Genomic DNA, 27629 nt, shown 5'->3' with positions numbered 1-27629 from the left:
ATACAAAATCGTTGTTTAGAAAAGGAATCGTGCGTCCTTGCCACATCGGCGATGATGCCAAATCAGAATCGAATCCATATTCTTGAATTGCAGAACGAATTATCGAAACAGAAGTATTAGGTGCACAAATAAGTTTCCGCCGTTTTTTATCAAAAATTAAGCATTTATTGTGAAAGAACGATACATAACAATGTTTTATTGATGTAAGTCGAAATGTAAGTGCAAGTTCTTTTTGGCACGAATCTTCATTCAATAATGCTTCCAATTCCGCGTCTTCGTACACTTTCGGCCTTCCGTTACGTTCTTTGTCTACGACGTCAAATTCACCGTTCTTAAATTTTTGAAACCATTCACGACAACTTCTCTCACTTAAGGCAGCCTCACCATATACTTCTACAAGCAATCGATGAGCCTCAGCTGCAGATTTCTTCAAATTAAAGAAGTAAATCAAAAGTTCCCGCAAATGACGCTTATTTGACTCAAAACTCGGCATTTTCGCACAAAAAAAAATATATGATGCTGATATAAAATCGCTAGTATTTCAAGATTATGTTGTTGACAGATGTCCAACCTTACGATATAATATTTTACAACAGACAATTTTAATCATAGCTAGTGGCGCCGTCTTTTGTCAAACGGCGGAAACTTATTTGTACACCTAATATGACAGAGTGAGACAGAAGAAAAACAAAAAAAGAATAGAAGCTCTGATTGTAATTGGTGAAGCTCATCGAGTTGGGGTCATCGAGCGAAACAGCGAATCTATCCTTTGTAGTCTGCCTGTCTGCCTGTCTGCCTGCCTGCCTGCCTGCCTGTCTGCCTGCATGCCTGCCTGTCTGCCTGCCTGCCTGCCTGTCTGTCTGTCTGCCTGCCTGTCTGCCTGCCTGCCTGTCTGTCTGCCTGCCTGCCTGTCTGTCTGTCTGCCTGCATGCCTGCCTGTCTGCCTGTCTGTCTGTCTGCCTGCCTGTCTGCCTGCCTGCCTGTCTGCCTGCATACCTGTTTGTCTGCCTGCCTGCCTGTCTGCCTGTCTGTCTGTCTGCCTGCCTGTCTGTCTGCCTGCCTGTCTGCCTGCATACCTGCTTGTCTGCCTGCCTGCCTGCCTGCCTGTCTGTCTGTCTGCCTGCCTGTCTGCCTGCCTGCCTGCCTGCCTGTCTGCCTGCCTGCCTGCCTGTCTGCCTGCATGCCTGCCTGTCTGCCTGCCTGCCTGCCTGTCTGTCTGTCTGTCTGCCTGCCTGCCTGTCTGCCTGCCTGCCTATCTGTCTGCCTGCCTGTCTGCCTGCCTGCCAGTCTGTCTGCCTGCCTGCCTGTCTGCCTGCATGCCTGCCTGTCTGTCTGCCTGCCTGCCTGCCTGCCTCTCTCTCTCTCTCTCTCTCTCTCTCTCTCTCTCTCTCTCTCTCTCTCTCTCTCTCGTCGCTTGTTTCTAGCGACCGAAAAGCAATCCAATGCTTTCTAAACAATTTCGGCTACTCAACGTGTAAAAAGAGAAGAGAAGAAGAAACATTACAGATAACGTATAAGTTTTAATAAATTATACTAATTCTATATCCCTCCAATTTATGTATAACAGCAAAAATAATTTCAAAATCCGATAATTTATGAGATATTGGTATTTTCATGATTTTCCATGATATAACATACGTTCAGAAGTGATTTGCAAAACCTTGGCGTGTCTTTCACGCGTATGGTGCGAGATTTGAATGTTAGAGATCCCACGATCGATTCCTTTTTTCTTTTTTCGTATTTTTTTTTTTTTTAAATAAGTGACTTTATTAATAAACACATTACAGTCCAAATATATTTTTATTTAATTATTGAAATTATATGTGTAAATTATATGCGTAAATTATGTTTCTAAAAGTTTTAAACCGATAATTGTAGCAAAAATAATTCGACGTAGTATGTGTCGAATAGATAGAAAATCAGTATTTTTATATGTAAATGAAATCTGTTTACTTTTAGAAAAAATCCGAAAAGAAATCATGTTTTTGTAATAATGGTACGTTTGATATCGATTAGTACTTTCTGTGAAATGTTTTTTTTATAACTATCATCCGAATGGATGAAAATTCTGATAATGAATCAAATCGCAAAAGTGCGATGATTAATATAATTATGAGGATGATGTCAATATAATTTTATAATTCACAAATCAAAAAGCCTTCATATATGCAATATACAAATAATTTTTTATTAATTTATTGAAGTGATTCGGTATTCTTCCTATAGTTGTTGGAGTATATGTTAAATTTTGGGTCGACTTTTGAAGCATCTCCTTTTTTTCCTCCGCCGCCTCCGCTCAACGCTCGATGGTCCGCCGCACTGGATCGCGCGCGGACGTGAATCTCAGGAGCATTGCACTATAAGAAATATGCTGCGATCGTACCTTTCAGCAAATTATCCTTTACTTTTCTTAGTCTTCTTTATTCAACATGTTTTCTTTATTCATAAAATAAAGAAGACATCACGGAGTTATTGGAGTTAAGCCATCATTCCAGTTTAAAATTACGCATTTCGTTCTGTGTCGACTCTTATTAGCCTTAAATTGGTATTATTAATATTCTATATTAAAAGATATTACATTCTATGGCACATAAGTGATCAGTAACTCTATAAAAGAAAACTGAATGTATCATAAAAATAATAAAGTAATATTTTAAAAATACATTACATTCAGTAAAATGTATTTATTATTAATATGATGTTCAATCACTATTATTAAGAAAATAACAATTATGTAGGAAGGAAAATATTTTCATGATAATTTGCTGGAAGGTATGATCGCAGCATGTTTCTTATACTGTGATACTCCTGAGATGTACGTCCGCGCACGATCCAACGGTTCGGCCGTCGAGCGTTGAGCGAGTGTAAGAGAAAAGTAGGTAGCACTTCAGAAATTGACTCGAAATGCAATTAATTTCGAGCACACTGAATTACACATATAATTTCTATAATTTTATAAAAATATATTTGGAGTAATATGTCTAATAATAATGTTATTTATTTAAAAAAAAAATTACGAAAAAGGAAAAAACAGAATCGAATGTAGGATTCAACATTCTGATCTCGCAGCTAACACTGAGTTTTTGCAGATCACTTCTACGAACATAAAATACAAAATCGTAAACTATATCTCATCAACTATATCATGTTTTGAAATCATTTTTGCTGTTATACATTAATGAAAAAAGTATATGATTAATCCTTTCGCTTACAATATCGTGTGAGACTTGTGATAAAGAAATCGGGTCAAACATGAGTATCATAGGTGAGACGTGGTCTATCGGGCCAAACGTAAACAACACGTCCCAGACTGTTGATTATGGCACGCGCCAACATAACTTAAATCGTAGGTCAAAGAGTTAATATAATTTAATAAAAGTTATGTATTATCTAGAATGTCTCTTTCCCCCTTATTATACACGCCAAGCGGCTGAAATCTCGTCTTTTTTATTATAAAAATAATAAGGCTCAATAAATTGAAATAAATGAAAAGAATAAAGGGCTATAAGTCTAAAACAATCAACACAAAATAACAATCTGCATTAAACAGTTAAAAAATGAAATAAAACATGTCATGAAATTAAAAAACGTAAAATATAATTTGACAGTCAGTAAGGGAAACAAAAACAAACGTTTCGATCCCTGTTGGATCATTTTCAATGTGACGACAAGATAAAAATGGAAATGTAACGTAGATAAAATATATAGAAATTAAATAAAATTCACATACGGACGCAATATCAATTATAAAACTCGCTCCAAATTGAGAGAAAACCAAACAAACGATTGTAGTTGACATCAATGTGTTCTCATAAAAAGAAAGGTACAAAACAAGTCGCAATTAATAAAATTAGAATTAAAAGAAAGAGGCAAAAATTTTTGATATTATATCCCATCGCATTATCTAATCGATAACACACCATTTTGACACACATACTAAGATATTTATTCTAAATTTATCTGTACTAAACTCATTATACATATACAATTAATGACGGTGTTTTATCCTTTCTCTATCGATATTAATAATTCTTATGTACATGTCTTATAATATCAAAAATAATTTTTGTCTCTTTCTTTTAATTCTAATTTTATTAATTGCGACTTGTTTTGTACCTTTCTTTTTATTATTTGCGACTCGATTGTACTTTTCTTATTATTTTTATTTATTCCTGTCGTTAATACGACATAGATATATCTTCGAATGCAAATATGTATTTGAAATACATGTCTACACGTGTAATGTAATAACACTTTGTTCGCAATACCATTTTAACTTAGGATGTAACATGTATTGTCAGTATATAAATACATGCATATACATATGTAGCTATTCCATTTCTTTTTATTAGGCTTTTTACAATAATAAACCATAAATCAGTCATAAATTAGAAGTCAGACGCTAAAAATTGACGACTGTGATTGATCAATTTTTAACTTCTGACTAATGGTTTATTATAGAAGGCCCATAATAAGAAGAGACAGAAGTTACTCATACTTAGCTTTTCGTGATATGATATAGACACAATAGTGAATATTAGAATTATATTTTATGTGTGCATTATGATGTACACACATTACAAAACGTAAAATATATTTCTAATTCATATTCATATACATGCTATTTTATCTCTATTTGTTACGTGTAACAAATAGATATACTAATGTCCTCTTTTTCTACGTTTAATAAAAAAAGATATTTTGATCAAATATACAGTCAAATATATTAGTGATATATGTTTTCAATATCAGAATATACATACTAACATAAATCAAAGCTAATGAGAGTCAAACACAAAGGATTAGACGTAACATCTTACAAAAAATAATCAAATTACGAATCCTCTGATAAATGATATCTTCTTTACTTTGTACATTTCAACTCACTTTCCTCTTCAGCAATACAGATACATTACGAAAAGCTCACAAATACAAATGATTGTCACTCGCAAATTGCCAGAGATGAAGTGATGTAAAATTTTAGTAGAGCGTGCCAAGAAGTTTTGATACATAATTGATCATAAAACTACATTTATATAAATTTATCTACTAAAATTTTACATCACTTCATCTTTGGCAATTTGTAAGTAACACAATCTTTTCGGATATGTGAGTTTTTCATTATATATCTACATTGCCTCATTAACCTTGATTTATGTTAGTTATACATATATTTTATAGATTTAAAGTCCCCTATATAATATATTGTTTTTTTCAATATTAGACTATTGCATGTGTGTGTATTATGATGTGTGAATATCTACACAAATTAGAGTTAGAAGTAATTTATACTGAGGTATTCATCAGATATTTCTTATGTTTATTTATACAAAATATTGCAATTAAATTTTATATGTATGTATGTATATATATATATACAATATATATATATATATATATATATATATATATATATATATACACACACATATATATTAATATTGCAATTTTAATATTTAAACATAGGAAATGCATAAATAGCTTAGCATTAATACTTCTATTTGTAACGTGTGTTTATTCACACATTATAATATACATACAATATATATTACAATATTACCTATATGTGTATTATATTGTATTTAAATACACACACCCTTAATATCTATATATTTTAACATGAGTAACTTCTACATCTGTTCATTAAACGGAGCAAAAAATGGAGTAGCTACGTATATTATATATATATTAGGTGTTGGAATTAATTCGTAGCGTTTTTTAATGAAAGAATGTTATTTATTTCACATGAGCATTAAAAAATACATTAATGAAAGTACTTCCCATCACTTGTAAAACGCTACGAATTAATTCCAACACCTAATAATATATCTATGTATAGCTAATACATGTTACAAATTACAATTTATGTGTATTATAATGTATGTACACATACAATGACACAAAATATTATTCTATTATTGCATATGGACATGTTAGTGAATTAATGATATATGCAATATTAAAATTATATTTTGGGTATATGTGTACATTATAATACATATAAAATATAATTATAATTTATATTCACTAATGTTTTTTTTATGTATGTTACAACAATGTTAAAATTTTAAATGTTATGTTTGTGCAATGTGATTACGCGTATTATACAATATGTACATAAAATTGTAATATTGCGTATAAATAGATAATATCTGCATGATTATTTCAACATGAATAACTTCTGTTTATATAATGCGTACATGTGTGTGTGTGTGTGTGTGTGTGTGTGTATGTGTGTGTGTGTGTGTGTGTGTGTGTGTGTGTGTGTGTGTATTCACATAGTATAATGTACAATTTTCTATATTGGATATATAAGTCGACATGTTAGTAATGTAAGTGTTAGTAATGTAAGTTAGTATAAGTATCTATCTCTTTTTATTGGACAGAGCAAAAGAAAGAATTACATTATGTATGTGCAATGTATTCATTTATTGATAATATATTATTGTAATCTAAAATGGCATTAGATGTAAGGAACAAATGCTACTACGGCTTCGTATCGATATAACTATTAGTTAAAAATCTATATTTTATGTATATTACAGACTTTTAGTACTGGTGGTATATATTGGAATGCGGCCTACATTGCATGTATACATAATACAACTGTATTTTTAAAGACCGATTCCAAAAATATAAAATTAACTTCAATTCCGGTTTATTTTTTTCTCAATTCTAAAATTGGACAATTTTCCAAAATAAAATAAATCTTACATTTCTACCTAATACATGTTTTGAATCAAACCTAATACACATTTTCGTCTCTGCTAAGATGTAGGAAACGGAAAAAAAAATATCGATAATTAATCAATCGAATTTTCTGTATGATCATATTATTATAACTTAGAGGGCATATAAGCATCTTATACATTGGAAATGAAAATCTGTAATATCGATCTTTATTAAGTTCAACCTTCGCTCCAGCATCATCTTAATGAGAGACTGGCTATAAGGGCTGTGTTTCAAAATTGATTACCAGCGCTGCAGATATGTCGTGCTATCAACAGCGTTCCAATTTTAGTAAGCATGCAATTAGTGCGAATATGCATTTAAAATTGGAACGATACTCGCCATCTTGAATGCTGTAGCTACCTCACCTCTTCAGTCGCAGCAAAAAATGACGACAAAATTAGTGACGTCTTTACTCTCTCGCAGCGTACTGCTCTGCCACAGCGTACTGCGATGATTTTTGGAACGATGTTGATAATGTTACCAGCACTGGCAAATATTTTTGGAACACAGTCAAGAATTTCATCAAATTTTTTTCAAGCGAAAAAAAATATAGGCTATCTCACTCTTCCACGAATAACATCATGTATACATATCGCTATTGGAAGTGAGATAGCCTATACTTTTTTCTCGCTTAAAAAAATTTGGCGAAATTCTTATGGCCAGTTTCTAATTAAAGGATCTCTAAATTTAATTAAAGACTTTCAAATCAGAGTCTAGCCATCTAAAATGGCAGCCATTTTTCATCGAAATTGTGCGAAAGAAAAATCATGCTATCTCACTTGATCTCACTTTACAATAGTGCTATTTACGACTTTCTATATAGACGTTCTATAAGTTTCATAGTTTCTGACGAACGGATATGTTCAGGTGACTTATATCTACGATTAAAATTTTAAAAATGTAAAAATTTAGTAGTATCTAATCATAAATATTACGATAGCAAGTCCATGGCCGTGCATCATGTATTGAAATAAAATCACAATGTATTTTCATTATACATTTAAATGGAATGGATGAAAAATATCGGACCAATCACAAACCGGAAAGAAGGTCAGATTCTAATTAGAAGGTTCTAAGTTTAATAATGTCTGTAATTATGAAACTGGTCAATCAGTTATTTTTCTGAAGAATGGAACGACTGTGATTGGTCAATTTCAAAATTATTGTACAAATATCAAACTTTAATAAGGATACTGTAAAAATGTATAATAGTATTTGTAATATATTCTTGGTTATTAGTAATTTTCAAAAAAAAAAAAAGAAAAAAAGAATTTATAGAAAGGAATGGACTGAAAAGTAAGAAAAGAAAGGTAGAACAAGGAAAAGAGATAAAAAGAAGCATAGTATTGTATAAAACAATATTTATTATATTTGTGTCTTTATGTTGTATTTTATTTTCAGAATAATTATAGATTTATTTCTCTCATAAAAACAGTAAGGACTCATAAAAAAAGCAAGGATAAAAAGAAAAGTAAAAGAAAAAAGGAAAAAGTAAAAAGAAAGAAAAAAAGGTGTGAAAGGAAGCATAATATTATTTATTAAAATATCAGTAATCATATTATACTTGTATTCTACCATATTTTCAATAGCTTTCATGAAAAATAAAGAACTTCATGCTCGTATCAGACTCGTATCACGGGTTACATTAATTAAGAGATGGTTACGATGGATTCGTAATGTTTGAAATAGAACCGGGCAACAATCGTTGTCGTAATCGTCAAGTAGTCTGATATTCTCCTCACAGAGGAATGTGTTGAAAAGAAAAGGAAAGGAATGAAAAGTGGTCCCTATTAAAAATTCTAAGCATGTCCGTATATGAATTTGAACATACCTGGTCAAATATATTTTTTTTGTATTGGAAATCCTATTATAACCAAATTATATATCCAGATATGTTCCATGCCAATTCTTGTCTGCAAATTCCGTTCTATCCGAAATATATTTGGAATTCAGATTGTGGAAGGGTGCCGTTTAATTAAGAAGGCTCCACAAATTAAAAAATATGTTACTCTTTATTCAACTTTATACACTATGTACAGAGATACTTTCCGGTATTTATGATATTTATTGTGGCGCCCTGCGGCGTGTGTGTGTGTGTGAGTGTGTGAGTGTGTGTGTGTGTTGGTGTCTTATATGTTTCTTCCTCGGAGTTCTCAAAGTCGGAGTTGGTTCCGAAAAACTGGCGTATCAGTCGCGGGTTGATTCTCCTCTTTTTTCGTTCCAATCCTCGGTCGTATGGGAATTGCTGGCAGAGGACTGATCGGCGGCCCGATTTCCCATTCCTTAGGCAGCGGCTGCGACGGTTACAAAGTATTTGTGTTTGTCTGCTTGTAGATGCGGAATTGTCTCAGATCCTTGACAAATATACTCTCTCACAGAAGCTCTAGTGGTATCAGCCTCCACGGGAAGAAAATAAACCCTGATCGAGCGGCCTTTCCGTCTTCTCCGTCGGTCTTTCCTCTGGTGTGCGAGGGGGACCTGAGCGATCCCGACGATACTTCCGTGGCAGTTTGTACGCCTCTCGTTGCCGGGAAGTAAATACCGCAAAGACCCGAACGGGGCTCTGCTTCGCAAAGGTCTGAAGGTGAGCTTGCTTTGTGGAGTGAAATGCAAAGGCCCTTGGAACAGGAGCTCACTTTGTCAGATTACACACAGAAAAATGCTCTATTACCAGAATAGAGGCCCTTGACGGAGCTCACTCTATCCTAAGTGAAGATGCTGAAGATCTCATGCAGAGCTCTACTTCTGTGAATGGTGAACCATTCTTGAGCGCGGGTTGCTACTATGCCGCGTGGCTCTCCCGGCGGTCGAATTTGCGCCGGGCGGGCGACTCAGGGGCGACGCGGATCGCGCGCGCGCCTCGGCGACTTGATTAGTGGTGCTTTAAGCCGCCACACAGATCATTCAAATCGAATTTGCTGCGCGGAAATTCCGTTATGTCCCAATATTTGAAGTTCCAGATATGCCAACTCTTGTCTGCAAATCCCGTTCTGTCCGAACCATATTTGGAATTCCAGATCATTCAAATTTTTGAATGATCATGACCAGACAAGTCAAATTTTTGCACAGAAATTCCGTTATGTCCCAATTCTAGGATTATAGTTCCTAATACGTATTGGGATATAACGACATTTTCGTACAGCAAATTTGACTTGAAAGATCTGGAATTTCAAATATGCTGCGGATGAAACGAAATTTGCAGACAAAAGTCTGGAGCTCCATATGTAATTTGGATATAACAGGATTTCCAGTGCAAGAAATTACACACGCACGCGCGCGCGCGCAACATACACACACACACACACACACACACACACACACACACACCAACAACATAATACATACGTAACATTCTACACATGCAACATGCACACACGATATACACACAACACACCATCGCATATATCACACATGCGCGCAGCATACACACACATACACAGCATACACTATTCAATATTTAAGAATACATATATGCGTACGCCGATCTATTGGGTCATCTAAAAAGTATCCGCGGTTTTTTGTCACTAGATAGTGTTGATGGTCAACACATCTAGTGACAAAAAACCACGAATACTTTTTAGATGACCCAATATTATTGTATATTGAGTCATCTAAAAAGTATCCGCGGTTTTTTGTCACTAGATGTGTGTTGATGGTCATATATCTAGTGACAAAACGGATACTTTTTAGATGACCCAATACATAAAAGAATATATCTTTATAGTTATCTTAGAGATATAACAGACACTTAGATTCTGCGACTTCGGAGCTTCATATCTATTGACTCATTAATTTTCTGTGCTATATCATAAAATTTTTTAAATTTATTAAGAAGTTTACATTATGCAGATTATGCAGATTTGTAAACTTCTAACGAGTCTCTATAATATATTTATAACTACAATGGAACCAAATGTAATGCCTTCGGCACACATTTTAACCGTCCAATCAGAGCTCTGATGTGTAAATTTGATATTATATCTCAGAGCTCTGATTGGACAGCTGGTTATTCCCTGTTCCCTGTGTCTATTGCCTATGCCTATTATGCTTTTACGCGATTTCAAATCCCTTCATCTCCATGGAGCGCAATGAGCGGAATCAACAGCAAGTCCATAAATGATGTTTAAATATTGTATTTATCATTCATTTTTTATTATCATGTATCTAAGTACAGAATTAAATGCATTTCTTATTGAAAATAATGACTAAGGTTGACAGGAGAGACCTCTAGTCGAAGATGAATTTTTTTATACCGAAATTACTGCTAAAAATCTGGATGGATCGCATTTTAATTGTGATATTCATAATCAGAAAAGGCTCCTGAAGGCTCGTACAGAGCGATTTTTTTTGTAAAAAAGGCATAATAAAAATTTGTTCTGATATCTCACCCGATGTATACTATAGTGCAATTAAGGTGTACATAATTTTATTTTAAAAAATTTTCAAGAATCAATTTGCAAAATCTGACTCTGACGAGTTTTCCTAGTAATATAAAAAAGAAATCCTAACAGGTTTCATAAAGAAATAATATTTCTTCGAGAAGGAAAATGAGCATAACCTAGGTCATCAGAACTGTTCTGTTACAGCTAATTGCTAATCATAAGGAAATTCTTCACATTGAGTTAAACAAAGAAAGGTAATAGGTTTCCTTGTCTTTTTTTGATGGCATTGATAATTCTCGCCTTCGTCGTGCCGAAAGTAGCCGAAAACGAATTAGACAGCATGAGACAACCTGTTGAAAAAAATCCTCTTTCGATCTGTCGCGCTTGGTAAAAACGATCGAAGACCGAAAATGCTTTCTCAGCGATCGGCCGCTCGGTGTATATCAGTATAAGGACATTCGAGATAACATGTAAGTTTTAATAAATTTTAGTAATCATATACTTTTTATTAATATATAATAGCAAAATTGATTTCAAAACGCGATAATTTACAAGATATTAATTATTTACAATTTTCTATGCGCGTTATATACCACGTTCATAAAGCAATATGTAAGAACGTGGTCGTGCGTGTAAGATGCGAGATCAATAAACTGGAGATCCCACATTCAAATTCTACGTTCTTTTTTTTCTTTTTTTTCACAAATTTTTTTCTAAAATAAAGTTATTAATAAACATATTGGGACGAACATATTTTTATATAATTATTGAATTTATACCTACACTTTAAACCAACAACCAAAATATAGTCAAACGTTAGAATGAATATAAATAAAATTACTGAAATCCTATCACATAGAGGTTGGATATAATATAAATAAATAAATATTATAAATAAATTAAATCTTCATTGAGTCAATGAGTAGTAAAAAATTCAAACTAAAATTATTTCTTTATCCAAATACAGGGTGGGCCATCTATTGGTACGTTTTTGAATTTCGTCGTATGGCAACACCGAACGAGCTACAGACCCGAAATTTTGACAGTTTATTAGTCATACCGTCCGCGGCACGAAACAACATGTTTTCTCTTGAAGAGCGTTTTGAAATTTTAAAAACTTATTTTCAAAGTCAGTGCTGTGTCGCCGAAACTGTACGAATTTTGAAAAGAAATATGGGTCGTGATAGAGCACCCACCGAAGGAGCTATACGCAAATTGGTGAGGAAAGTTCGTGAGAAAGGGATGTTAGTGGATGACATTATATTACGACTGTTTTGAGTGAAATTGGCGCCGAGGTAGTCCAAAATGTCATTAATAATTGGGGTGACCGAATGGCATACTGTAAGGCCAGTAGAGGGAGCCACATGAACGAAATCGTTTTTCATTCTTGACGCGGATACTTTTAGCTTCACAACAAAAAAAAAATTAATAAAAAATATCAATGTATGCTCATTTGATCGCATTTTTAAAAACGTACCAATAGATGGCCCACCCTGTACAAAAAAAATGGAATCATGAGTTAAAGTTTTTATAATTACGTTATATAAAGTCAAATGATTGATGTAGTCAAAATTGAATGTCCTGAAGTACATCTATGTACACATATAAAAAGTAAATTAATTATAAGAACATTCAATTTAATAACAGATTTTATGAAAAGATTATTTTCAAATAAATCAAACAATAAAAATGTCAGAGTAATTTCAAATTTAAAGCTCTTAGGCCCAGTTGCACCAATGTTTGACTTTAAGGAAGGCTTAAAACTCTCTCTGTCTCTATCTCTCTCTTTCGCTTTAAAACGTGACAGATAGAGCTTTAAGTCTCGCTTAAAGTCAAAGTAACGTTGATGCAACCGGGTGTTAGTGTTTTAGTAGTAAAATAAATAGAAGAGAGAGAGAGAGAGAGAGAGAGAGAGAGAGAGAGAGAAAGAGAGAATATGAATTTTACAATGAAAATAAATTCATAGATGGAATGCTTGTTTTCTTTTCAATATAATAATTCTAGTCCTGATTTTTATATTTTGTATTGCAATAAAGCATCATATGTCTTTCTACAAGTGACAGTGCAAGACAGTGATCATGTTATCCTTATCGAATAACAAGGATGTAATGATACACTGTGTCACACGTATATCTATTCAAGATTTGATATGAAAATCCTTTCTGGCTTTTTGTAACAGAAAGCAATAAGGCTAACAGGCACCACTGCGAATTGTGAATTTTTGTATATGCACATATTTGCGTATATGTAAATATAATGTTATTTTAAACATAACTACGCATACATTGTAAATACATATGTACAAAAAAAATATTCTATGAACAAATTAATGTTTCTTGTAATAAATTAATAGTAGCAATATGATCTAATATTAATATTTTCAAGCAAGCGTATAATCGAACTTAAGGAAATTATAATTATAGAGTATTAAATGTTCATTTTGAAAGAATAAATGGACGTTTCAGATCCTTCTACAGCAAATAAATTACTTTTTCATGGCCATGATCTCCTCCGAATATATTAAAATATTAATATTATATATTAAAATATTGATATTTTAAATATTCTTTATTTGTCTTCACAAAAAACTTAATAATTTTGTATATATACAAATTAATAAAACATTGTAAAAGAATTTGTATAATTAACATGACTATTAAATTATTAATTTTTTAATCGAATTAAAATTTCTACCAGACAGATTAAACATCAATTGTTACAATTAGTCATTTAACAGGTTACAAATCTACATATTTACATAATCAGTATTTATAGTAATAATTATTTATTGTATTTTACACAATTATATTAGTAAAATTAAAGAGAGACCATTATACGCTAGCACTTTTTCAGAAATTTATAAATAAGAGCGCAATATAAAAAGTGTTTTCTTTAATGACTAATTTTGTAACAAATAACGAATTGAAAACATAAAAATTAATTAACTTTACTCTCTCAGACAGCACAGAATATTTATAAAATATTTTATAAATACTCTGTATTGGCTGGACTAGTCGAATGAATTCTTAAAATAAATATATTAATATTAAAATTATAATAATTTAATTTAATAATTATAAAATTATAAATAATATTAAAATAATAATAGAATTATTCTCTCTTTCTCCTGGTGGTTTTCTTCTTAATTTTGATATAAAAATATAAATAAATATATTATATAAAGTAATAAAATTTTAAGATTAAATAAACTCTTTACCTCCAGTTGTACCAACGTTAGTTTAATTTTAAGCGAGCTTAAAATTCTTTTTGTTCCTGTCTCTTTTCAGTTTTAAAACGAGATAGAGAGTTTTAAATTTCGTTTAAAATCAAAGTAACGTTGGTGCAACCGGATCTTAGTGCATTAATGCAAAAAATATTTTTAATTAAAACCTGTTTTAATAATTTAACAATAACTTCTCTTTATACATTACATACCCAAATGTTGATTAATTAATTCAATGTTTAATTTAGTTTATACTGTGTTAATGATATAAAAATATGCTCGCCCTAATATGTTTATTAATAGCTTTATTTCAGAAAAAATATGTGAAAAAAGGAAAAAAAACATAGAACACATTAGAATGTGGGATCTCCAGCATGCTGATCTTGCACATTACGCATACGATAACAGCATCATAGGGTTAACAGAATGTCGAGTTCTCGCTCTCTTTCGCTGTCTCGTTCGCTTTCGACAGGAATCATATTAAAGTGAAATCACATAACGCGGAATAGGATTGCGGAATAGAGAATACGTCATTGAAATAACCACTCAGCGCTATTCTGCATTTGATGTTGCGGAATAGCGAGTGTAGTTATTCTTGTAATAAACCGTCATATTTTGAGAGGTTAAAATAATTTGATGCTGATTGATATAATGGAATTATGTAATATCGAGACGAATGAAGCAAAATGATAAAATCTGAGTGCATATAGATACCAAGATAAAAAAAAATAATGATGCATTACGTGCGATTTCAGTGTGTCTTTTTCTGCACTTTTCCATCACGCTACTTTTCACATGATGCGTCAAAAATGTATCCAGAGTGAATATAATTTAAAAATTACTAACTTTATGTTAATAATTTGCTTATTAAAATGAAATATAATTTTTCAAATTGTAAAAACAATTATCACTGTAGTATTTAATATTTTACAATTAATATTTATAATCTCATAATAATTTTTTTAACTGCTTTAACACATTTACTATCATTTTTCCGCGTCGTGTGAACATAGCACACAAAACTTGCGTAATGGAAAAGTGTGGAATAGCTGATTGGTTGCTTTAATGACGCATTCTACATTCCGCAATCCTATTCCAGACCGTGTGATTTCACCCTTAGTTCATACGTATATGAATACACAACCACATAAGAAGATAGAGATTATATTATCTAAAGTTGGCAGTCCTGAATCCAGAGCTTTAAGGTCCTACCACGTGAGGTTTCCAAAGTCAAATCGGACTTGGCCCATCACTTCTATCGATCCTTAAAGATGGTAAAATTTGTAAAATTAATTTTAATGCAATCGTAATCTTTATGAAATGACGATTTATGATTGGTTGCGCAAAGTCTGCGATGCAGCATATGCTCGCATCACAGTGTTTCGTGGGATATGACAGATTTTCTAACCTAGTCGGCAACTTTAAATCTCACTTTGCAGGACTAGGCACAACATTTAACTGCCAGATTCTTTCGTTTATCTTATTCTTTTTTATCCAAAAACGTGTCGAATGAGCATAATTTCATTGAAATTGAAGGTGAGGAGCGTCTTCTGAATAATTACCTAATAATTTATCTCTGTACTCATCACGTTGTTGTTCCATTATTCCGCCAGTTTTGTTACGTTGAAACGTGAACTCCCAATACCCATGTAGCGTAATGAGCGCAGACTTTGCGCAACCAATCACATAAATCATTATTTCATAAAGGTTACAATCACATTAAGACTAATTTTATAAATTTTAATATCTTTAATCATTATTTTCAATGAGAATTGCATTTAATTCTGTACTTAGATACATGATAATAAAAAATGACAAATACAATATTTAAACATCATTTATGGACTTACTATTGATTCCGCTTACGCTCATTGCGCTCTATGGAGATGAAGGGATTCGAATCCGCGTAACGAAACGCGGAACGCTTGTGATTGGTTCTGCTCTCGTTCCGCTGCATGGGTTTGCACCCTAAGACTTTGCGATCAACTCGACGCGTGAGAGAAAAAAAGTCTTACAAGTTATACTATATAGTCAAGAAGATATAAATTTTAAGTTAAATTTCGCTCAGATCTACTCAATCAAGAAGTACAATCTACAAGAAAGAGAAACTTTACATATATCACAGGCAGCAAACACAGGTCACTTTGACGTCAAATTCTGGTCATGTTGATACGAATGACGTCAAATGACTAAAAATTGATCAACCGATGTTTTCGTCATTATAACATTATATTTATTTTGGTTCTGCTTAATTTTCAGTTAGCAAATATATAATTCTGATTTTACACTTTGATTTCTCATTGATTTATACCGAAAAAAATCAAAATATTACTTGTAATAATAGTTTCGTTTCTATGCCAATCGTTCATAATTTTAATTAATATAATACATAAGATATTTAAAGCTTATGCCTCTGCGACAGTTTAATATTATTAATATTTGAAGAAATTACATGGAAACGAAATTATACGCTGGTATTTATTAACTTAGAAAATGATAATGACAAAGATATTGTCTTCAATCTCGAGAGATCGTTCGATCTATGGTGGAAAGAATATAAGGTGAAACATTGCGCATAATGGCGATAGCAATATTGGAAATAACCAATTAAGTAAATGTTCCCCAATATGCATTTCCCTGCGTATAATAGCGCTGGTTATATGGGAAAAGCCAAATATTATTCAAATTCACTCCTACTGCGCATCCACGGGAGTACCACAGTATATTTTGATATACAAACGACCTAGAGAGAAAGAGAGCGGAAAAATAAAGAGCAACTGAGAAAGAAATTCAGATGCCGCTACTAGGGAACGTACTTATTTCGCGCATGCGCACTCCATTTTGGGAAACACTAACATCAAAAGTGCCAACAGAGAGTTGCGCTATTGTATTGGGTCATTTAAAAAGTATCCGCGGTTTTTTGTCACTAGATGTGTGTTGATGGTCATATATCTAGTGACAAAGTACCACGGATACTTTTTAGATGAACCAATATAATCTAAATGTAATAAAACTAAAAAAATTTATAATGCATTGCAAAATAAAAAAAAATACAAAAATAAGAAAATATAAAATTATATAATGTTGTATGATACAAATGTTATACTGTAAAAATATTTTAATTAACGACTGCAGTACACGATGCTTGTGTTCCTGCCAGATCGCTTGCGTTTTAGTAAATTATTAAAATTGCACCACACAAAACGCAGATTTTAACTAAAACGAAAGCAATCCAACAGGGAAACAAACAACGTGCCGCAAACTTAAAATTTTAACAGTAGAAAGTAAAATTTAATGTAAAAACAGATTTGAGATTACATTTAAGAAAAGAATTAGTATAATTATTGTAATTATAAAATCTTTAATATAAAAAAATAATTTCATTAAATTAATAATTTTTTTTATACATCTAGAATAAAAATAATCAACTAAAAATATGATAAATAAAATTTCAATTTTAATATAACAATACTTTAGAATGAAACAAATATGTTTATCAATATTATGTATATTTTAAAATAATATTACACATATATGCCTATATATATATATATATATATATATATATATATATACACACATACATACATACATACATATATATATATATATATATATATATATATATACAGGGTTGGCCATATTCGACGGAAAGATCTGGCAACACTGTAACTTTTGACAGAGATGTTAGATCGAGTAACGACGTAGCGCCATGATTGAAAAAAAAACATCTTTCCGTCGAATATGGCCAACCCTGTATATATATATATATATATATATATACATACATACATACATACAGATATATATATATATATATACACATACATATATATACATATATATATATATATATATATATATATATATATATATACAAAGGTACACTTTATATTCTTGTAAGAAGTATTAAAATGTTACAAATAATTTCGTTAATAAATAGAATAACGATACTCATTTTCAAACTAAATGATATTTTATTTTTATAATAATACGTAAGAAATAAAGATAATATTGAATGACTGTGTTACATATTATTATATATATCATGATTTTCTTTTCTTCTATCTCTTTCTCTAATCTATATTTCAACTATTCGAACCACCTCAATACAAAGAAAGAAAAGAACATAGAAAATTCATTGGAAATTTTTTATTGGATCCTTTCATTGATTTGTATCTCAATCCACTACGATACAAATCAGAGAAAGAAAAACCTAATAAAAATGCAAAAAATAATTTTCGTACATCATTAAAATAGAACAAATACATAAAATATATAAGCAACTCATAGTTAACGCAGTATTCTTGTTCAAGTTTTTGGTCCCTGATTATCCTTGAAACATGTAAAAATAAAACAATTATAATTAAAGATCTCCAAAACACATAGTATTTATACATATACATGCATACACAATTAAATACATTATATATGTATATCAATTATTACACACAGCGATTATCAAATTTAAACAATGCAAAAAATTCAATTAATATACATAAACGATAATGACGCAATTACAAAAATTATAAAAGGCGTATGACTTTGCTCATGCGGTTTTTTTCCGAAATTCGAGGCTTTATTGTAAAAAACTGGTTATACATTTATGATTCAAAGTATTGTCCATCGCTGGCCACTACTTTTTCCCATCTTTCGTGCAGCATACGAATCCCACGTCGAAAAAACTGATCATCTTTTGAGGCGATCCACGAATCGATCCAATTTTTGACTTCTTCATAAGACCGGAAGTGCTGGTCAGCCAGGTCGTGTGCCATTGATCGAAACAAGTGATAGTCAGAGGGAGCAACGTCTGGAGAATACGGCGGGTGGGGTAGGACTTCCCATTTCAACGTTTCCAAATATGTCTTGACCACTTTCGCAACATGGGGTCGAGCATTGTCATGCTGCAAAATCACTTTATCGTGTCACTCGTTGTATTGCGGCCATTTGTCTTTCAATGCTCGGCTCAAACGCATCAATTGCGTTCGATATTGATCGCCTGTGATTGTTTCAGTCGGTTTTAACAGCTCATAATATACTACACCGAGCTGGTCCCACCAAATACAGAGCATGATCTTGAAGCCGTGAATATTCGGTTTGGAACGTCAACGTGGAAGCATGGCCGGGAACTCCCCATGATTTTCTGCGCTTGGGATTATCGTAATGAACCCATTTTTCGTCCCCAGTCACAATGCGATGCAGAAAGCTCTTCCGTCTTTGCCTTTCAAGTAGCTGTTCACAAGCAAACAAACGTCGTTCAACATCTCTCGGCTTCAACTCGTACGGCACCCAATTTCCTTGCTTCTGAATCATTCCCATGGCTTTGAGACGTTTCGAAATGGCTGATTGAGTCACCCCTAATGATCGTGCCAATTCTTTTTGATTTTGACAATAGTCTTGATCAAGTAATGCCTTCAATTCTGCATCTTCGAAAACCTTCTCTCTTCCACCGCTATGCTGGTCTTCGATCACGAAAATCACCGTTCTTGAAGTGTTGAAACCACTTATGACACGTTCTTTCACTAATAGCGGCTTCACCATAAATATTTGAAAGCATTCGATGAGCCTCAGCCGCAGATTTCTTCATATTGAAGCAGAAAATTAAAACCTCCCGCAAATGACAAGAATTTGGCTCGTAAACTGACATTTTCAATCGAGAATAACTTTATGATGCAGACACAAATCGACTAATGTTTCTTTTTGGATTATGTTGACAGATTCCCAAGTTTATTGTGTGATGTCTATGATCTATTTATTTCGATCACCACTACCGCTAAAGCCATCTATACGAAAACCGAATGAGCAAAGTCACACCTAATATATATAGATCTTATTATTTGAGAATGAAATATGTTACACAAGAATAACTTGTTATATTATGAAATTATAATTAATTCTGCTGAATTCACTGCTGAATTATATAATAAAATATTAAAGTTAACAAAAACGTAAAATGGGTGTACTAGCTTAATGTTTGAGATCGGTAATTCGAAAGAAAAGCAAGAATTCTTTCAGTCGACCGACAGTAATTGTCATTGAACGCATGCATAAATTGAGCTCGTGATTTCATCTCGAGCATGATCTAAATCCTCGATAAAAATCAGCGATTTGGCGTTCTTTGTTCTTTTTAAAAACAAGTTACACGCAAACAAGTTATCGTTACCGGCAACGGACAATCGAAAGTTCTAGAACGATTCAATTCGCGCACGCGAGCGCCGCGCTCCGACGAATACGTCACGCGCTGTCACCAATCCCACGCACGGATTTTCTGTCGCGCATGACTGTTACGTTGAACGTCGTTAGAAAAGAATCCAAAGCGCCAATCAATTTTGTACACCTAATGCCACGTAATAATTACGATTGTGGCAAATTTTTATTGGATTTTTCCCAAAAAAGAAAGCTCAGGCCGAAAGCAATAAATGCTTCGATCTCGCCTTCCTCCTTCTTACTTCTAAAAAGTTCTTAGAGTCCTTAGTTCTTAGAGTCTAAAAGTTCTTAGAGTTCTTAGAATCATAATCTCGCTTCGTAAAATCGCCGTGCTAACCGCTTAGTGAAACCGCTATAAAACGAATCTTTCGAGAAGTGCCGAGAAAATCGCCGAGATTTTTCATCACCGTGATTCCAAATTGTATTGGGAAAAGGTGACCACATTTAATATTCTGTCAATCTAATATTTAATTAATTATATTTGTTGAATTTGTAATTGTGCATATTAAAGAAAATTCTTTTGTTAAATTACAAAGAAACTGAGTTCTCTTTACTGTCGTGTATCATACCAGCCGTGTGCCGATACCAGTGTGTGTCTCTCACTCGAATCTTTTCGCGCGGTGCATTCTCGCACACTTAATAAAGAATGATGAAAAGCAACATAATAATCCAAATAGATTATAAATTCAACCAAAACTATTAAAAGAATTAACAAAATCGTAATTTTAATAATTTAAATATATTCGTATAACAAGAAATAATATAAATATTATAATATAATAAAAACAAAATTAGTACATATAAAGAAAAATAAAATGATATTTATATCATAAATGATATTTGATGATGATGATGTAATATAGAATAAAAGAGAATATAGGAGAAATTTATAAATGTAAAATATTAAGTGTAGTAAAAAGAAATCCATTATTTTTCCAATAGATGGCTTTAGTAATCTGTATCTCGTCTATGCGTGATACAGATTACCAAAGCCATCTATTGGAAAAATAATGGATTTCTTTTTACTATACCTAATATTTAACAATTTTCTATTATTTTTTTCATTTTTTTTACATGATTTAATATCCTGTGATAGTGTGTAATATATACGAAGAAATAATTTTATTAAATAAGTAGTTGGGAAATTTGGACACAGCAATTCAACAGTTATATTTCGTGCCAATTGCAATAAATAACTACCAATATTTTTCTGAAAACAATTCTTTTCAATTTTTAACAAATATTTCTTCTAATTTTTGAATATTATAATTATAAAAGTCCTTACTAGATATGTTAAAATTTTCAAACAAATTTCTTTCTTCGTTTTCACAAATTCGAAAAGAACAATATAATATAATATCACCTAACACAGCCTTATTTTCATTTTACATATTTTGTACATATATCACATGGATATATTGCTGTACACTTTTTAATTAAATAGCCGCATACATACTTTAATGCATTTTCTTCAAAGTTATGGAACGATAATCATGATTCGGAATATTTAAAATTTCATGCGCCGATGATGAAATAAATTCCGAAGTTGTGGACTCTTTGATATTAGACATTCTAATAAAATTTAATATATCATCATTATCAAAAACACAATTTTGGATTTCCGAATGTTCTAAAAATTTCGTACTAAATAGTTTTTTAAAAGCATGTGTAAATTGTATAAGTGTCAGATTAAAGCAATTACTATCTTGTTGCCGAACAGAGCCAAAGAAATTTTTGACACTATTTTGATTTATTCTACTGTGTTTGAAGATACTGAAAATTATGATCTTTTAATATTGTCCAGTGCTGAATAATATTAGTTGTTATCTGCCAGCCATCAAAGCATTTCACTTTTATATATTTGTCATTACATCCCAGCAAACGAGAATGGATTAAAATGAATTGAAATTTTTTTCTATCCGAATGCGTATTTTAAATAATTGAATATTTTTTTTTGGATTTAATTGGATTTAATTGGATTCAATTAGATTCAATTGGATGCAATTAGATTGAAAAAAACTGCATTTCCTATTCAAAATTTTGAATTGAACAGTATTCACAATGCATAGAAAAAGCTAATATTATAATATTTTTAGATTGAAAAGTATAGAGATATACTCCATGCAATTTCTATAAATGAATAAAAATGCATTCAGAATTGAATAGCATTCATTTTAACATTCATGAATCAATATTTCTGAAAATCTGAATCCATTTCAATTCATTTCAATCCATTCTCGTTTGCTGAGATATTATGGGAGGATCAATTTGATCTGCTTTCCTGTACTAGACTGTTCTAGAACTCTCTTTTTCTCTTTAAACAAATATCAAATGTATATTTATCTCACTTTAAGTTCCAAAAGTGCACACTAGTTCAGCCACAAAAAACAGATTTCTTATATTCTTCCCATCATTCGATCGTGGCGGATGTGTTTCGTCTCACTGCGATCTAAGTGTTGCGATATGAATGTTTTATTTTTGAGCGTAAGTGTGACCGTGTTTGACTGTGCTATTTGTGTTTGTGTTCTAATGTTTTCCTTTCCTAGTCTATCGCATCCTTGTTGCCGTTCTTCTTCGAGAAGCGGTTGTTCTCGGCTGCGATACGATACTTACCAGCATCCAGGCTGTGACAGATTTTCTAATCTGAATAGTCATAAGATTAATATCTCAGAAGATCTAGAAGCCAGACATCTGGATTGATGATTGAAAAATGATATCTGACAAGTAAAGATCTAACCTCCCTTGTTTCATATATTTACCAGAGTGTGAAGTGAAATGCCGAGGTGTAGACGTGTGGAGTGTCCCGGTTTCTACATTCCTATAGAGTCTTGGAATTTCTCAGTAGAATAATTGAAGTTTTTTTTGTTTTGTTTTGTTTATCTTTTTTCATGATTTGAGTAATAGGAAATACATTTAGTTATTTCTCTCGTATAAGTGATGCTTCCCGCTCGAAAGGGATGCGTGTAGTTTGATTGCTATTTTTTTGGATGTGAGTTGTAGACGATGAAAGGAAGGAGAATAGTAGTAGTAATAATTAGTTTAGAAAAACAAGTTTTAAATGAAGTAGCGTAGAACAATTGCTTGAGTCAGGGAAGTTTAAGAAGGGAAAAGGAAAAAAAAGATAAAATTAGAGTATTAGAATCAGTATTAGAAACTAGAATTAGTAAGTTATATGATGTTAATAAGTTTAATAATAAAAAGGTGTGTCAGGAGGGGGATAGGAGAGGCATTCCACGGCTGATCGAGGAGCATCGGGTTCCTGAAAAACATATGGATAATGTTGGTAATACGCAGAGTGTTGATACACGGTTAAATCAGGGTCATTCGGAAAGTGAAAATCTAGAAAATAGAGATATGGATGTTGTGGATGTAGCAATGCCATCTAGTTTGGGAGTTGGTGGGAGCTCTTCTATGTGATAGAGAGGATAGCGATCATATCAGCCGATCGAAGAAGGAGGCATATGCTGTACGTGATGGGAAATTGATGGGAGATGTTGCTTATTTCTGAGCGTGATTCTCAGGAGTGAGGAAAGACAGGTATCCTGATAATCATGTGGGAAAGGCTAATCTGATTGTTAGGCTCCCCCAAAATTGACTTCTACAAAAATGCTGTTAAGATTTGGATGATTTTGTGGGAGAAAAAGATTTTTCCAGTGAATATGGCGATGGTGACCATTATTCAGCTGAAGTGGAATTTGCAAATGATGGAGATGCCAACTGTTACTTAAATAAATTTTCGGTTGTGAGAAAAGCAAAGAGATTAGTTACAATGGATCAACACGCGATTTACGTAAGAGATGTGATCTCGAATTGGCTCTCTTCAGTTATGGCAGACTATTGATGATAAAATGTTAGTAAATTGGAACGCATGTACAGAAAAAAATGGGATGAAACTTCTAAGAAGTCGATTAACGTAGAGACTGATAATATTATGATAATATGAAATATAATTTGTGTCGAGATTTATGTATTTTTGATGGAAGAGTTAAACTATGTGTGAGACCGTTTATCCAGTCTGTGAGACAATGTTTTAATTGCTTTAAGTTTGACCATATTAAACATTTTATTAAAAGTAACACTTTATGTATTAATTGTAGAAGAGAGGCCCATGGCCTATGTGAGGTTGAGACTTGCTGTCGTAAGTGTGGTAGAGCTCATCGTTCTACATTTAGGCATTGTTCTATGTTTGAAAAGAATAAAAATATTGATACTATTATGGCTTACTGTAATGTTTTCTTCCGTAAAGCGAGGTTAATTCTAGAAGGACGCGAGGATGCGGTGGACAGGCCTGTGTATAATAGATATGAAAGACCTGAAATGTGACCATCAATTCCAAATTGAGGAGTTGATAGAGAGGTACCTGAGAGGCGTAGTGAGAATAGTAGGAATATAAATATAGATTCAATAGAAGTTATGCTTCGATAAGATACGATCTCCGATTAAAGTTTTGTGGTCGGATAATAGAGGTAGTGAGTCAAGTAGAGCAAAAAATACAAATACGGGCTGTCATATTAATATGTTATTCTCAATTTAATTATCGTGCGTTGGATATTGATAGAGAAAAGAGAGGGGTCTTAGAGTCTTTACGCCCTAAGACCGTTCCTGAAGAAAAGCGAGATGTTGTCGTAAATGGTTACGATGGGAGTAGATATAATAAGAGTGCATATGAAGATGAATTTTTTATTGAGCGTATTGTGTGTTATAAGGTTATATTGGTCTTGCAGGTCAGTAGCAGAGTGGGAGTGGATAAAGAAGAAACAGGAATTCGATTGAGATGACATCCGATTGATTTTTTTGAGGATGCAATGATAAATAGTTATAATAAGGAACAGCAAGAGAGGGCTGCTTCACATGTTGTGAAAAGGAGTTATTGAAACAGCTAGTGAGCTGAGTATTATTTCCTTTTCTTTTTTGCTTCTTTTTATTAGATAAAATTCAAAATCCTTATGTGGAATTGTCGTAGATATAATAATAAAAAGCAGAAGCTCTCGAGAAACGTATCAGCGGATATGATTATGATATTGTTATACTCATGGAAAGTGCCCACATATTAATGGTATCTATATTTCAGCTACAAAAGGTATCAGAAACCGAGTCATGGTCTTGCGATAGCTGTCCGGAAGGACATTGATTTTAATATAATTTCCGGTTTTTGTGGATTGGACGGTGGATTGGACGTTCTAGGAATTAGAATCATTAATCTGAGTATTAACTTTAATATTGTATCAGTGTATCGGAGACTGGGAGGTTCTCTTAGAGTCAATTTCAGACTCCTTTTTGATTTTGATTCATGTGATTGTGAAATTCTGTGGAATTGTGTAGCTATGGAATCTGGGGATTCTCTCCAGGAGATTATGGAATGCAAAGATTTCGTTTGTGCCAACATGGATACATGTTCTCGTATTGGAATGATTGGAGAATTTAACTCAAATTTGGATCTTTTATTTTGTTCTCTTGCTGTTGCGGATGTTATTGAATATAACTAATTGGATGATCCCTGGGATAGTGATCACTTCCCAATTGCTTTTATTTTTGAGAATCAGGAGAGGATATAGTAAACGTACCAACAGAATCACTATCAAAAGGACAGATTGGATCAAATATAAGGAGTTGGTTAGATCTGAATTTAAGAGATTCTCTGCTGAATCCACTGATTTACTAACGAATGTTGATACTCTATCTGAACAATATGCTGGTTTTATTAGAGTGATGGTAGATGCTGCACATGTAGCGTCAGGTCGTCGCCTGGATCGATTAGAACAGGAAAGATGAACTGTACGGGAAAGATCCGATAATCTCAATAGCTGGTGGGATGAGGAATTCAATAAGGCTATTAAGAACAGGAGGCGTTGAGTGCTTTTAAAAGAGATAAATGTTTAAAAGTGAGTTGAGTACAAGCGATGTAGAGCGTTGGCCAAGAAAACTATTAAGCATAAGAAGAGAATGAGCTTCGAAGCCTTTTGTAGGAGTATTAATAGATTTACTGGTATGTTTCGAATTAATTATTATGTTTGGAAAAAAATGAGAATTTTTAAAAATGTCAGAAAGAGTATTGAGTGGAACAGATGGCAGACTAAAAATAGAGAGGAGGAGATCTTGAAAATCTAAAAACTTTCTCCCGATGGAGCAGTATCTAAGTTGGAATTGCGGTCTTTGATGGATATTGAGTCTCCTTTGTATTCTTTATTTTGTTACGAGGAACTCGAGAGAGCTCTGAGCATGGTAAGGCGTAATACGGCTCCTGAGAGATGCTCCTGAGTACAAGATGATATAGGCCTTGAGATATTTATTGGATGTTTTTAATATTGTTTGGAGGACTCAGGAGTTGCCATATGAGTGGAGTAAATATCAGGTGACTTTTATAGCCTGGTAAAGAGAAGGTGCGTCCGATTTTTTTGTCATTGTGTGTTGAAAAAATTATGAAGCGTATGGTGAATGAACGACTGATTTGGTGGGCAGAACGCGAAGACAAACTTAGTGCAATCCAAAATGGCTTCAAAAGAGAACGCTCATGTGCAGAAAATCTTGTTAAGATCACCTCTGATATTAGATTATCGATGTTATTTGGAGGATATACACTGGCTGCTTTTTTGGATGTGTCGTCTGCATATGATCATGTGCATTTTATTATGGTTGGTAGGTTTGTGTCTCTGGGTTGTCCAGACAGAATTGCTAATTTTATTAGTAGCTGGTTGTATCAGAGAGAGGTACAGTTTATAGTAAATAGTAATGAATCTATTAATAGACTTGTTCGTAGGGATTTGCCGCAGGGGGCGGTGCTCAGCCCATTGTTATATGCGTTCTATACTGCAGATATCATGGATGGAGTTCCTAATTGATGGTATTGAGGTGATCCAGTTTGCTGATGATGTAACTGTATATGTATGTGGATATAATAGAGAAAATAATAAATTATTATTACAACATGCTATTAACGTTATTATGAAAAATCTGGATGATTTGGGTCTCTCGTTGGAGCCGAGTAAGGCAAATTTGGTGGAATTCTCCAAATATGATGGATGGGATAGACATCTTCATATTGAGATCTGCGGAGTATCTGTTATGAATTGCAAAGAGGCTAAATT

General features: G+C 32.7%; 1 pseudogene; it reads left to right on the top strand.

Annotated features, from left to right (window-relative positions):
• The window catches only part of LOC147910114 (uncharacterized), a 28818-nt pseudogene extending 2370 nt beyond the window's left edge, over positions 1 to 26448 (top strand).
• The last annotated feature ends 1181 nt before the right edge of the window (positions 26449 to 27629 follow it).

This window comes from Acromyrmex echinatior, chromosome 3 (genome assembly GCF_024713525.1).
Source record: "Acromyrmex echinatior isolate Ae372 chromosome 3, ASM2471352v2, whole genome shotgun sequence".
Taxonomy (NCBI): Eukaryota; Metazoa; Arthropoda; class Insecta; order Hymenoptera; family Formicidae; genus Acromyrmex; species Acromyrmex echinatior.
The sequence above is the reverse complement of the archived record's forward strand: the minus strand, read 5'-3'. Positions and strand labels throughout refer to the sequence as shown.